Below are 15586 nucleotides of genomic sequence, written 5' to 3' on the forward strand. Positions count from 1 at the left end.
ATCTACGCTTGCAGAAATGAAATTGCGGAATTGAAATGTTAATCTATGAAAGCAGGAAATGTCTATGCTACTTTTGTAGAATGGAAATGAAATAAACTACTTAGCAGAAGGCGAGAGTAGGAAAATAGAAGAAAAACAACAATCACCAATACTCTGACGCTTCCCCGGCAATGGCGCCAAAAATATGGTGGGCTCCAGTATTGTAGCAATAATGCTACAACTCCTGGAGCTTACTTCTTTAATTTTATCAACCTGGTAGTTCATAACAAACTTGGAAGCGACGGTGCTGTATGCACAAGTACTAGCTCTTGCCGCAGCTGTCACTTGGTCAGCTGGCACAAGTCCGCTAGGGGCTCAAGCCAACTTCTATGAGCTCTTAGAAGAAGCTTTTTTAACTGATGGACGAAAGCTAACTCAAAGGAAGCTGATCTACTTGCAGAAAGGAACTGAAAGCCAACAAGAAACGCAAACCCTAGCAAACCCTAATTCTACCAGCTAGTCTTACTGATGCAAAGATGGGAATGCAAACTACTGAAAGAGATGCCATTACTTCTATGAAAGTAAAATGTATGTGTCTAGATTACCTCTATCTGAAGAAAACATTGTTTGTATTTTTGTTTCAGTTATTAGAATTATCATGCATGTGCTTTTAACTAGCTTTTTACTGTGCAGAGGCGGATCAAGGAGGAGAAATGCTTGGAAAAGGTTGGGATGGTACAGAGAGGGCCTAAGGGGTCCCTAACACCCTTCCAGAGAGTTTCACAAAGTTTGGTTGCCAAAAACCGAGTTTATGAGCTTCTACAGGAAGTCTGCAGGGGTTCTACAGGATGTTTCAGAATTTCTACAGGATGTTCAGTAATTCCTACAGGATGTTCTACGATTGGATTTTGGATGATGGGTGAGTGGAAAAGGCTGCATGGATGGATAGGGAGATAGGAGAGGGGTTTGTAATGACTTAGTGACAGGGAGGTGAGGTGATGAGAGGATGTGGAAAACTAGTTTGTCTTAAAGAGGGTAGAGGGAGTGGAAGGCCGAGAAGAGAGGTAGGATGTCGTGGGTAGTAGAGTAATTGAGAGACAAGGGGTCGAATTTGGAGATGAGCAGTTGGCCTGGGCAAGGCTTAGAAGGATGAGAGAGGGATGGAGTTGCATTGCACAATATAAAATAAACCAAATCATCCACGTCCTGCACATAATCAAAACATTCCTAATCTGTCCTAACTGTTTAATGGAACCAATGAACAACAACGTTATTTCTAAAGAAAACCATGTATGGTACTGAAGCAAAGAAACATTCCAAGAGGTCTGAGCGCATGGACAACTGCTACAAACGAAAATATTGCACCAAAGATTGCATGAGTAGACAAACCAATGTTTTTGGTGGGTAGCACTGTCTGCAATTCTAGCCCCTAGAAAGAGGTGAAAATGAGAGTACAGTCAACCCTTTGTTGGAGCTTTTATCAATTCTAATCTCTTTACTCTATTCTAAACATATGGAGCAACTCTATCTTCTAACAACAACCTACTTAACCATACCACGAAATCTAACTCAACAAACTGCGTTTCAAATGCATGTAAAGAGAACCATAATGCTGGAAGAAAAGATAACAATACAGAAGAAGGAGGCCTTAGGCTCTCAGGTTGGGCCCAACCCTGAGAGCTATGGCTCCTTTTAAAAACTCAGAACTGAGATCAAATCTGACTGCTTCCCATTAAGAAATAATAATCATAAGTCAAAAAGTATGCCAATAATGGCTACAAAAGAGCAAAACCAAGCTAGCAGCTCGTAGTGCAGAACGTGCAACAATGTTTCCAAAAGTCCCTTTTGAAGGCTAAAGCCTTGTCATTTATACATCACGAGGCCCCAAGCTGGCCTCCTAAATCAGTGGGACTTGGCTGACCAAACTAGGAGTGAACAACTGCTTCCTCCAAATCCGTTTGGCTGCCTTCTAGATCCGGTTGTGGTGGCTGTTGGAGCTCGGAGTTGGGGGTGAAGATCCCGAGGAAGGCCATTTAATGCTGTGGACAACCCTCCTACGAATCCTCAACCCCATATTGGTTGTCTCCTGGCCCTTATCTGCTCGGTTTTGTTCCAATCATGTGTCAAAAAACCTGAAATGAGCACGTGTTAGCCACATAGGAATAGTGACTGCCCTTATTCGTACAAATGACATAAACATACTAAAAAATGATGCATAAGTTATGAAAAATGAAGGATTGAGCAAAGGTAGTTAGGCCAAATGAGCCCAAAATGTTACCAAATTTGGGGCTCATCAGATATCATCAAGTTTTGAGTCCAGTTCTCCCTTTTGCGAAAGTTTGATTTGTGTGTCAAAATCAATGATTTTCAAGATTAGGTATTGTTTGTGAAAAATAGTTCTTGTATTAGTTTTGAAATGGAAAACCATTTTTCTTTCTGCTGTTGAAGTGTTCATGAACTATATTTTTGCTGCAAGTGAATTCATAACATTCCATTAAATATTTTATTTTTTTAGTCATGATTGGTTTCTTGTTGGATTTTTCAAATTTCTGAGTGATTATATGGAAAGAGAGATTTCTTGTTTTCTTATGTTATTGGGCAAAGTGAAAATTTGAAATTGTTTTCAGTATTCGGGTGATTTCCAATTGGATATATGCATTATAGGAAAAGGGTTATAGTGGGGTTTAGAGTTTTTGTTTACATTTCAGTTGAACAAGTGAAAGACACTTTCCTTACTTTAGATAGATTTTCATTGAAACAAAAAGATTACATAATCATTTTTGACTGCATTAGGATTGCGTCAAGTCATAATTTCATCAAGTTTCACATCCATTACCTTTGAGTAAACAACAACTATTAAAATCAACACTAATTAAAATCAATCTAGAAAGTTTATTCTTAGGGCTCTTTTCCACCTACAGTAGATTAGGTTGTAGGGATTTGGAATAGGAAAGTGAGTAAACTTTCCAATGCTGCAAACAAACACTAGAATCTTGTGATAGGGAGATAAATAAAGTTATTTCATTTTTTCTCTAGCAAGCTCCCCATACAAAGGAGTCAAGCACGAGATCATATAAAACCTGGTGAAGTGATCATACCCACTTCATTGGCTATGGTACAATGATTTACATTTATTACAATGGTGCTGAAAGGTACTTGGGGTCACTTGAAAGTAAACCTCCAATTAACTATGTTAAGGAGCTTTCAAGGGGATTGAGTTTTGCTACTTTTCCCTTGCATGTACATCCAATCTGCGACTGTCCCCCCATTTTGAATTGTTTTAGTTGGTAACCTTAGTGACAATAATACTAGGGTTGTGACCCAAGGTGACGACAGAGGGAAGGTCCCGCTGTACCTAGAACAAACGTTGACTAGACTCAAAGTCAACAGGATTAAAAGCCTCAGAAGAACTTGAAATATGAATAGTTTTACAATATGAGATAGTAGAAACCGATTTGAATCCAACACAAGAAATAGAATTAGGCTTAGCTGACCTTGGCCTAGAGATTACCAAAGTAGTTCCCACTGAATCTGATACTCGTGAAGTTTCAGATACAAAACTAACCGAACTAGACATAGAACAACTTGAGTCTGAAGTTCTCAACTTGAATCACCTTTGGCTATCATAGCTCCTACTCGTGAGCCACCTTCAACCTAAAGGAAGCTAATAATTACGACTAAATTAACTCTCGGGTTAATTAGCATTGAATATATTACTGAAGAGATAGAAACACCTCATTCTCCATTTACCGGTAGTGAAACTTTTGACCCAAGAGTTACTTTCTCTCCCTTTTGACCTGACTCTTAGTATTCTACCAATTTGAGTTTTTTAGGTTATAATTTGTAACCACCACACTTTCCTTGTCATTCTCCAGAAATAACTATGTCAAAAATTCCTATTGGGAGTCAACCCATTGATTCATCTATCTTTACCAACTTCTCGGAATGACTATGGTATGGTGGTCCATTAGTTCCTCTTGGATACTAGTTACTTACTGAAACCTTTTCAGGAGCTGCTTCTTCTCCCAAACCTTCTACTTGGTCATTTGGTTTATTTACATCTACTATTCTAAGCATGACTACCATGCCTAAAGTGCTTACGACATCAGACCAACAAATTCACATGGTTTGTAGTAATTCAAGTAACCCTCAAGTAACCCTCACTGGTGTTTATTACCCACTTCGGTGCAACTAGCTTATCCTACACCTAGAGGACAACCTTTTAGCAGAACTTACACACAGATACGTCAACCCAGTGATATGTTGGAAAAAAATATGCTCAAAAATGGAAGTTGTCAGAATGGCACAAAAATGGAATGATTGGATAGAGCTCACCATTCTAAATTCAGTGCAACTCGTTTAATGGAAAACAAACATCATATGCTCCCAGAAATGGGTTCTGAACGATTTTGGAAACAACTGAATTTTAAAGAAAGGAGTGTGCAGGCTACCCAACCAATAGTCCATACAATTGATTGGGCTTGCTAACTTGGTAGGGTAATTGGGCTCCAGGGGCCAATCTCAGCACGACAAGTGTTAGTTTTCTATTGGCTGTTGGGTGGTCAAAATCTATTAGAGGTTGACTTTGTTTGAGGTTGACCAACCAGAGGTTGCTACATGGACTAACTAGAGGTTGCCACGTGCCACCTCAGTGGCCACCAAAATTTGGTTAAGGTCAAATTAAAACTCCAGGAATTTGAATCGAGGACCTATTCCACACAAACTACGAGCCTCACCAACGAGCCACCATATGTTTCTTGTGATATGGGTTGGGCCACATATATTTAATGTGAAGGAGTGGCGCATTTGGCATGGGAGGACGAGCTAGGCCCTAGCCCCTGGCCAACCCAGCGCCATGAGACTGTGGGCCAGGGGGGGTGCAAGGTTTAGGCCCTACCCCAGCCCCGTGAGCACACCATGACCATTAACATCGCAGCCTGAAACCTGTGACCCTAACCACCAGCAGAATTGTCGCCATGTGATAGGTTTGTGACAACTAGCCATGACAGCCGAGCGGAGGAGGTAAAGGGGGCCAGTCCCAGGTCCCATGGGGACCATATGAATAGGTGCGCGCAAAAACAAGGCTAGCACAAGGGGGTCCAGCCCACGGAGGCTAGCCCTCCGTTCTATGTGAAATCACTTGACCAAGGGCATAGGAGGAATAGGGGCTAGACATAACCCCCAAATTTCAGCACCCAACCTGGTCACATGGCCTCGATGTGGCCGAAATTTTTGGGGCTGGGGTCTTAAAGGCGCCCTATCCATCCTACAATTTTTCCCACTGAGCGGGAGTCATGCCAGGTTTAACGAGTAGTTTCTGCGTTTGGGGCAATCGAGCCAGGTTTTGGCCGAATTATAGGGCGATTAGTAGTAGAACTTGGGAAAAGGAGGAAAGAGCATAAATTTCTCAGTTTTTGGTCTTTTTCGGAGCAGAAAGAGGCTAGACAACCGTTTTTGATAGCTCTGAAGCCATTGGAGCTGTTATTGAAGCCATTTGAGCACTATTTTTATGAGCATGATGATATAGGCCCAAACATTGGAAGTTGGACCAGGAGACATAGCCTAGGACAGGTGAACTCCTTCATCACTTGTTGTTTTTTGTTTACTGTTATGGTGGTATTGTCTGCAATATTCTCCAATTTCTGAAGTTTAAATTCATGTTTATGTGTTTATGAATTTGACAAAAGAGTCTTAAAAACTCAAATTTAATCACTTGAAATTTTACGTAAACCTCAAGCAATTTGATATATAGATCAAGTTTGGTATCAGAGCTTAGGTTCTTTGTTATTGTGAGGATTTAATTGTTTGAAATTGTTTCTAATGCTTACAAGGTTGAAGATCAAGAGAGGAGAAGGAGAGCTTGTGGGTGCAGGTTCTCAAGTTGGGACAAGGACAAGGAGAGCACATTTGCCACAATATCCACCATATATCCCTCAAGTTGTACCTAAAGCTTCAGTAAGCATGTCACATGAAGGAGGACCTCATAATATGTCAAAGGATGAGAATTATTTTAGAGAAGCATTCTTTGACATGACTCGTATGGTTAAAGTTCTCTATGTAGAAAGAAACAAAAGATTACAAGGTGAGAGCTCCAAGCCTCCAAAGGGAGAGGGTTCTTTAGGAGGAAAAGGAGGAGATGAGGACAAGCCTCCTAAAGGGAATGTAGGTAAATCACCACCTTCTCCACCTTCATCTTCATCTCCACAATCATCTTCATGCTCTTCCACAACTACCCCTTCCCAAACACCTCCACAATGTCCAAAGGGACATGGTAAAACTCCCTTATTTAAACTTGATATTAAATTTGAATTGCCTATGTATAACGATGAGGTTAATGCCGAAAGACTAAACAATTGGGTTTGTCAACTTGAAGTATATTGTAGGATGATGAAACAAAGATTCCACTGGTTTCATTAAGGTTGGAGAGTGCAACAATGATTTGGTGGGAAGCCAAAACACAAGAGGATATGAAAAAGAATTTTAAGGTCTCAAACTCTTAGATTGATTTTATTGTTGAACTTAGAAGACAATTTTTTCCATTAGCTTATATGTAGAAGGCTATTATGGATTGGCATAATTTTAGGCAATTAAAAGGACAAAGTGTACAAAACTATACTCAAGAGTTTAGGAGAAGAGCACTAGTACTGGGTGTAGATTTTACATCTCAGGAAACTTTGTTAAAATATATTGGAGGTCTATATAGTCATCTAAGGCACACTAGTCTTATGTTTAATCCTACAAATTTTGATGAGGTTTGTGTTCAAGCCACACATCTAGAAGCAAGAGGGAAAAATATTTCAAATGAGAAAATTGAGAGTTCCCTTGAAATTGGAGAAAAAGGAAAGGGTAAGTTTAAGGGGAAAGGGAAGAAGAATGCTCCTATTAAAATGGAAATAGAAAAAATCAGATGAAAACATTGTTTGAAAAATGGTCATGATGAAGATGATTGCTGGAAACTCCATCCAGAAATGAGACCCAACAAAATTAAAAACAACGTGAATGAGAAAACAACTTCAATTATAGAACATGACTGAGCTTCTGATTCAGGAGATGAAACCAAGATTACAATGATGGGTTTGAAAGGTAAGAACATAGCAAGCACCAGTTCTTCAAGTTGTTCCAATGATACTCAAAATGATGAAACAAGAATTGAACTTTTCGATGTTAGAGTTGTTTCAAAGCATACCAAATTTGACACTATTTTTGATAGTGGCTCTCAAGCCAATATCATCTTTGATAACATTGTCAAAAGTTTGAACTTGGAAACTATTTGACATCATAGGCCTTATCCTTTAGGTTGGGTGTGTGACAATGCACAGTTGCAAGTAACTAGAAAGTGTAAATTTCCACTAACGCAAATTTCATAGATGAGGTAGAGCTTGATGTAGTGCCATTAGATATATGTGGTATAGTTTTAGGAAGCCCATTCCTTTATGATAGGGAATAAATTTTTCATCGCCATCAGTATAAATATCACTTATTCAAGAATAGAATTCAATACATAGTTAGAGCACATCACAAGAAGATGAGTTTGTCTCTTATGCATGCTCGACAAATGATGAGAATTGTGAATGCAAGTAAAAATTTTGCTTTGTTAATGTTCAAGCATCAAAATGTTGTGAATGAGGCATTTCAAGGAAATGCATCAAATGAAAAATACGATTTTATTAAGGTTTCTAATGGTTGTAATAAGTTGTATCAGGGTTCTAACATGTTGCCTCTTAAAAGAGGTAAACCAGATGAGGAAAAATTTTAGCATCATACATCATGGTTTAACAGTGATGGGAACAAGACGTTAGTGATAAAGAGTGCAAAGGTAAAAGAGCAAGTGCGAAACCAATTTTACAAATAAGGAGCTCATTGTTCTAAATCTGACGCAACTCGTTTCATAGAAAAAAGACGTCGTATGCTCGCAGAAACGAGTTCTAGTCGATTTTGGAAACAACTAAATTTAAAAAAAAAAAGGCAGTGTGTAGGCTGCTTAGTCAGCAGTCAGTACAACTGACCGGGCCTATCGACTTGGTAGGGTTAATGAACTCCAGGGTTTTATATTGGCTGTGGGGTGGTCAAATTCTATTGGAGATTGACTTTGTTTGAGGTGGACCATCCATAAGTTGCCACGTGGCCCAACTAGAGGTTGCCACATGGCACCTCGGTGGCTTGCAAAATTTGGTTAAGGTCAAATTACAACTCCAGGAATTTGAAACCAGGACCTATTCCACACAAACTGCTGGCCCTCACCACCGAGCCACCATATGTTTCTTGTGATATGGGTTGGGATGCATATATTTAATGTGAAGGAGTGGCACATTCGGCATGGGGAGTCGGGCTAGGCCCTAGCCCTTGGCCACCCCAGTGCCACAGGATCACGGGCAGGGGGCTAAGGACTAAGTCCTAGCCTAGCTCTGTGAACACACCATGATTGTTAACAATGTAGCCTGAAACCCATGGCCCAAACCGCCAACAGAACCGCCACCATGTGACATGTTCGTGATTGCCAGCCATGACCGCCGAGCGGAGGAGGTAAAGGGGGAAAACCCTAGATCCCTTGGGGACCATACGACCAGGCGCGTGTGGAAATAGGGCTAGCGTAAGGGGGATAGCCTTAGGATCTATGCGAAATCATGTGACCAAGGGCATAGGAGGAACAGGGGTTAAAGAGAGCCCCCAAAATTTGGCACTCAACCCGGTCACATGACCTCCATGTGGCCAAAATTTTTGTGACTTGGGGCTTAAAAGCGCCCTTATCCGTCCTACAATTTCACCCCCTGAGCTGGAATCATGCCATGTTTAATAGTCAATTTCCGCGTTTGGGAAGCTCGATCTAGGTTTTGGCTGAATTGTAGGGCGATTATCTACAAAACTTGGGAAAAGGAGGAAAGAGGCACAACTTTCTCAATTTTTGGTCTTTCTAGGAGCAGAAATAGGCTAGACAAAGGTTTTTGATAGCTTTGAAGCCATTGGAGCTTTTATTGAAGCCATTTGAGCATTGTAACTTTATGTAATCAATATTTTTATTAGCATAATGATATAGGCCCAAGCCTTGGAAATTGGACCAGGAGACTTAACCCAGGAGGGGTGAACTCCTTCATCACTTGTTGTTTTGTGTTTACTGCTATGGTGGTATTGTCTGCAATCTTCTGCAATTTGTGAAGTTTAAATTCATGTTTATGTGTTTATGAATTTGACATAATAGCCTGAAAAACTCAAATTTAATCACTTTCAATTTTATATAAACCTCAAGCAGTTTCATATGCAGACCACCCAGTCTAGGTCAACTTGCTGTAAATCAACCTTTACTTGGTACTCCTAATGTTGGGATGAACACTGTTTTGAATACTACTTTTACTCAATAGTATGGTCCAATTTCTCCATAAGTGCCACCTACTAGACAAACTATTCCTCAAATACCTATTCCAAGTATTGCTGTATCTGTCCAATAGCCTGTTTAAGGGATTCCTCAAACAGTAGTCGAACAACATGTCCAAGGAATTCATCAAACACCTGTTCAATGAGTTCACCACAGACACTTGTTTTGCAGCTGGTTTCAAGTTCTCCTCAGACACCTATTCCAAGATTATCACAAATGACCGTTCCAGTTACCCCTCAAATATCTGTTCCTCAGACTACTCAGGTAATACAACAGGTTTCTTCTTATCAACATGTTCCTACGATCTAATCTATACCACATATTCTTATTGAGAAACCCATTGTAGGAACAATGCAAACACCTTTTCAAGGTCAAGATTGCTAGGTTCCACCTTTTAAAGGACAAGTTTTTCAAAGTGCACCTTTCCAAACTCAAACTTTCCAAAAGCCACCTTTTCAAGGTCAATTTATTCAAAGCCAACCTGTTCAAAGTCAATTTGTTCAAGGTCAATCTTTGCAAGTTCAACCTATACAGGGGCAATATTACTTAGGTGAAATGGGACAAGCTCAACCTTTTTAGAGTCAACCATACCCCAATCATACTTAACAAGTCCCTGTTCAACCTCAACCCAAATTGGTTGACCCTGGTTACCCCGGTGGAATTCCAATTCCAACTACACAAGCTATTCTAGGATATCTTAGGTGTTCTCCTCCAGGGGTTCATTTTAATTTGCAAGGTTATCAAACTTTATAGCAAGACCCTAACTGGTAGTTATCGTTTATTGCAACCCTAGATTTAACATATTTATCCCGGTTAACCAACGATCCTATTTATTACTATCCTTATTGGCCGTGGATTCCTACCAAGTTATTGAGTGCCATACCCAAATTTTAAGGAAAATCGGGAGAAGACCCATCCAATCATGTGATGGCATATCATCTTTGGTGTGCATTAAATTCTTTTAATAGATGATTCCATCCATATTCACCTTTTGCAACGAACTTTAACCGGTTCGACAACCAAATGGTACATTGAGCTACCTCACGCCTCTTTTCATAATGTTGGCTTATGGGGGACTGACCCAGGTTCGGAGTTATTTAGCCAAACAAATCCCTACACTACTGGCCCTTTCAGTATCAGTCTACGGAGCGCGAACTGAAGTCTCACCCGAAGCAGTATGGGGGGATGCTGGAACCAAGTTTCCGCACCCTCGAGATGTCTGAGACGTCGACTTAGTCCAACTAGATCTGTCTTCACGCAGGTCACTTCACACACTTGTTCCAACCTTCAATACCTTCGCGATCTGTTACAATCATCTTTCATGCAGCCCTAACCAGGGGCTGAGATGCTTTCGCGCTGCTAAGGCAGCGAACTACACTAGTTCCCCAAACTACACCGCGTATCTTACTTATCTTCTTAACAGATCTTAGTTATTCTTCACATAAACATATATTCTATCTTGCATTCACTTAATTAATACAATTATACACATTCACGCATCATATAAGTATTAGAAGTGAATTTCATACCCAAGATAACAAATGCATAAAATAGGAAATAAATACACAAAATTGATATGAAACTTCTCTCTATTAATACTTCCAACTGTACAGACTTGACTTTCCCTGCGCACTCAGCTACAGGGGTCCGTGCAGACAACTGTAGGCTACTAGGCGTTTTCGCATTGAGCTGCAGAGCCTTCTCCTACTCTATGACCCAAAATTAGACTTTACTCCACAGATATGACTCAACTCTTCATCCTTCTCCTGATTTCATTAGATGCCTTAACCACTTAGAGCCTCACTCTATTTATACAATCCCATGGTCCCAAAACTAGACTTTACTCCACAGATATGACTCAACTCTTCATCCTTCTCTTGATTTCTTTAGATGCCTTAACCACTTAGAGCCTCGCTCTATTTATACAATCCCATGGTCTCCGGACCATGGGTAGGTCTCTACAGCTAACATTACAATAATAAAATTAAGGGCGGACAACCCTATGACTCTTTTACAAGCTACGTGCTCCACGCCCACAAAATGCGGAGTATTTACATTGGAGTTACAATTTTTGACTAAAATTTTGGATCTAAGCCCTAAAACTTCCCTTGGGGGATCTCGCACCTAACAGGCCCCCAACACAAACATGTGACTTGCCCTCGAGTCACTCTGTCAATGTGGAGACCTTTGCACGAAGACCTCCCAATTCTGCCTGGATCGTTTCAAGATTGGCAATGCACTGAGCAGCTACCTGTTGTACTTCCTCAATGCACTGTTCAGAGACCACTGTGTAAGGGCAACCCTACGCGATCCCTTTTACTTTGTCATATTTCTACTGTAGCTCGCATGCCTCTATCTCTAGGCGCTGTATGTTTAGGGTCCTCCTGCAGGGTAGTGAGAACCTCGAACGACTGCTCGAACAACTTTGTGCAGTCTATCACTGCGCTGTTAATCTCCACTATTGCTGACGTAATGGCGATGGCATGCTATTCCTTAACCTCCGACAGAGTTGAAGGTTGCACCTTCAATTGTAGTTTAGCTATCTGAATGTTTAGCTCCAGATGAACCTTGGCAATTTCTTCCTTTGCCTCACACACCCCTGCTGCTAATTTCTAGATTCGCACCTCCAATAGTTCTTCTGCTTGGATGGCCAACTCTGGGACCATCTGGTAGGCTTCCTCTACCACCTGCACGATCTGTTTGTTCTGTGCCACTACCCTATCATGTTGCAGGCTCAACTGTTCAATGTTGATGCACTGCTCGCTAATTACCTTGAGCACGCGACCCTCCCTGGCTCGTAGTTCTACAGTGATTCCATCCTATAGAACATAGAGCGTCTCCTGAGGGAACGCAACCACATTTAACCCGATTCCCTTCAACCCGCTGACCATAGGTCTGTCGGCCTCATTTTTTGTAATGAGTGCTCCATCTAGCAGCACTATGGTGTTGTTCATCAGAGCGTGCAACATTTACTCAGCCACGAATGTGCTTACTACGAGGTTGGTTGATACAGTTCTAGCCTATGGAGTGCGCACCTGCAACTCCTGTATTTGTGCCCGAAGGGCCCCCAACACCATCTAGTGTTCCTCCTTGAACTACTGGAGGGCCTCCACAGTGATGTCCCTCACCGTCTCGCCAATGTCGTGTAGATCCCCCTCAGTGAGGGTGATTGGGTCAAATGAAGTCTTTGAAGTTTTCTACTTCTTTCGCGGCCCTATCTGCTCTCTTGGGCATGGGAGTTTTAGCTGAGTGGACACTGTCTGTAGGTCCGCACCACCTTCCTCTGTATCTGTCTCCAATTCAGGAGAAGGCGACTTCTGTCCTTCATGCTCTTCCTGTAGTACCTTTTGTTGCTCTTCCACCAACTTCATAGTGTCGGGCCCGCCTGGGCCTTAGCTACTACTTCTTCATTTTGTGCTTTTCTGCCAGCTGCGCCATCCGCAGTTTCACCTCTTCCTTTTTCCATTGTGCGGCGAACTTCTCTGCTTCCACCACAGAGCTGGGTGGAGCGCGCCACTCCGGCAGCCACGACTCAAGGACCGCAAAGATGACATCATTTGTCACCAGATAAGGTAGCTCGCGCCACGTCTTGGTGGGGTCCTTTCTTGCCCTTATGTAAACGTGGTGGAAATCTGCCTTGATCTCCGCGAAGCTCTGCAGACTGTTGTAGACTGTGGGCGATTAATCCCCATTCTGATGTTCATCTCCATGAGCACCCAAAATATTTTGCTGTACCTTATCCTTTATGCATCCCCAGTTGCCCACAGTGAAGCGTACTTCATTGCCTCGGAATGTTGTACGCGATCGTCGGGAATTGGCTATCTTCGGGTAATTCCCATGCCACCAGTACTATGGACAACAGAAGCCACGCATAGTGAAAAGTTTTTCCTTGCTCCTGTGCCTCACGATAGTTTTCAAGGAACTCTCCGCATAAGTAGTTTTTCGAGTTGAACTGGACCCCTTCTTCGCATTGCGCTACTAGTGCAACCACCAGCGTGGGCACCTCATCTGCACGACATTTCAGCATAACCTTTCCTGCCAATATCTGCGTCGCGATTTTGATTGCAGGGTTGTTGATGCTGGAAATGGTGTACCCTCTCCTTTTCTTCTTCAGCTTAAACTTCTTCTTCATGGCCTCCGCGATGGCCAAATCATCGCTCTTTCCCTCCAAGATGTTTGCTGGGTCCTCCCTTTTGCAAGGGAGCTGGGTAATTTTGTGAATCAAATGGTCTGTGACGAGGATAGGCTCTTCCAGCCACAAGCATCCATAATGCACCAGGTAGAGTAGTTGCCTGATGACAAAAATGGTCACTAGGGCGTGATGGTAATGCAACTGTTGCACCTAATCCTCATGATTGGGTGAATATAATGTAAATAGATAAATAAATAATATGAACAGTCATCGGGAGATGAACTGAATAGTCTCTGCCTCATGTATTTAATGAAGACATACCTGAAGGAATAAACACAAATCAATTTTTGGTTGAGGAGTTACTTCCTGGCCTAACATGGTATCAGAACCAGCTCCTTTTTTTAGCTTTTATGTCCTTTGTAACTCCCTATTCTGCTCCTCTGCTCTCCATTTAAAAGCTTGCTCCATATAATACGCTGCATACAAAGCGCTGTCCATAAACGTTGCATACTGGATGCTGGTGCCACGCAGTGGCCTGAACGCTGCTCCGATGCAGTAGCCTGAACGCTGCTCCATGCAATGACCCGCTCCATGAACGCTGCTCCACGCAGTCACCAGAACGCTGCTCCACACAGTGACCTGCTCCACGAATGCTACTCCATGCAGTGACCTGCTATCGTTTCTTTTTTCCTGTGAAGACTCGCGAGTTGGAGAAGATCCGCAACCGATTCCTAGCCTGTCTAATGTTTTCACAATGTTTGAGATGAAAACATTGGTAGCTGCAACAGAAAATTTTCATGGTAAGAACAAGTGTGATGAGGGAAGATTTGGTGCTGTGTACAAGGGAACTACTTTCTTATATAAGTAACATAATCTCTTATTTCTGATCTATCCACTCTTTATTTATGTATTGCTGCTGTTCCACCGATTATATCACGTTGTGTCACTCTTTATTGCTGTTGTGCCACTGATTATATTACGTTGTGCCACTCTTTATTGCTGCTGCTCCACTGATTTCAGTTAAAATAAATCCACAACGACCGTCACATATATATTCATGCTGAAGGATAGAACTGTGGAAATTTTATAACTGTGGAAATTTTACCATTTGTGCAATAGAGAAATCCTCGAACGACGATTCACGCGTACGACAATTACAGAAAATATTTTTGCAACTAAGAGTAAATGTGATAGAGTGAACCGTTTTTTTAAGCTGCATTAAAATTTTGATTACTGTTGTAGCCCGAAATATTTGTAGAGGCGTTTACATGAGTTTTATGTGGAGTTGGAACAGGAAGCGCACTAACATTTCCAGTGATTTTTTTCTTGACTCAGATGTTATTGCCCTAAACTAAGTGAAAAGAAGACGTCACTTAGTGGCATCAAGAAAAATCAAAGTTAGAAGACATAGCAGAGGTATTTTTTTTTCTGTTCAAAATAACTTCGTTAAAATAAGCGAAATTTACCAAAGTATTGGGCTTGTTAATTGTCATAACATTTTCAAGAGGTATATGCACAAGAACTTAAAAAAAAAAAAATCCAGAATCAATTTTTACAGTACAAAGATTTTTGCCAGCAGAAGTAATTTTTTACATAATGCATTCAATCATATCCATGGTGGGAATAGTTCTCACGGGCAAGGAGAACTATCCTGAATGGTCCCGGATGATAAAACACACCCTCATTTTCAATGAGTTATGGAAAGAAGTGTGTGTCAGAGACGAAGACAATGAACCAGTACAGCTTACCTCAGACAAAGAACTCGTCATTTGGGACAACAAGAACAACAAAGCTTATGCATTAATCGCAACATCTGTAAATGAAGAGGTGAGTCGCCATATTTTGTCATATTCAACTGCCTTTGAAGCCTTAAAAAAGCTGAAAGAACTCTATGACTCACATTCTGCACTTGAAGTTGTTCAACTCATGATTAAAATCTTCACTCTTGAACTGCAAAATAATGATCCTCTTGCTCTTGCATTTGAAGTAAAGTCTATAATGCATGATATCAAATCCACTAAGGTTGAATTGGATATTCCTCTTATCGATTTTCTCAAGGCACTTTATCCTACTTACTACTCAATTATCTTGAGTCATTGCAAGCA

Source organism: Pinus tabuliformis, chromosome 8, assembly GCF_031772625.1.
Source record: "Pinus tabuliformis cultivar Carrire ecotype Pingquan chromosome 8, CPIR1, whole genome shotgun sequence".
Lineage (NCBI taxonomy): Eukaryota > Viridiplantae > Streptophyta > Pinopsida > Pinales > Pinaceae > Pinus > Pinus tabuliformis.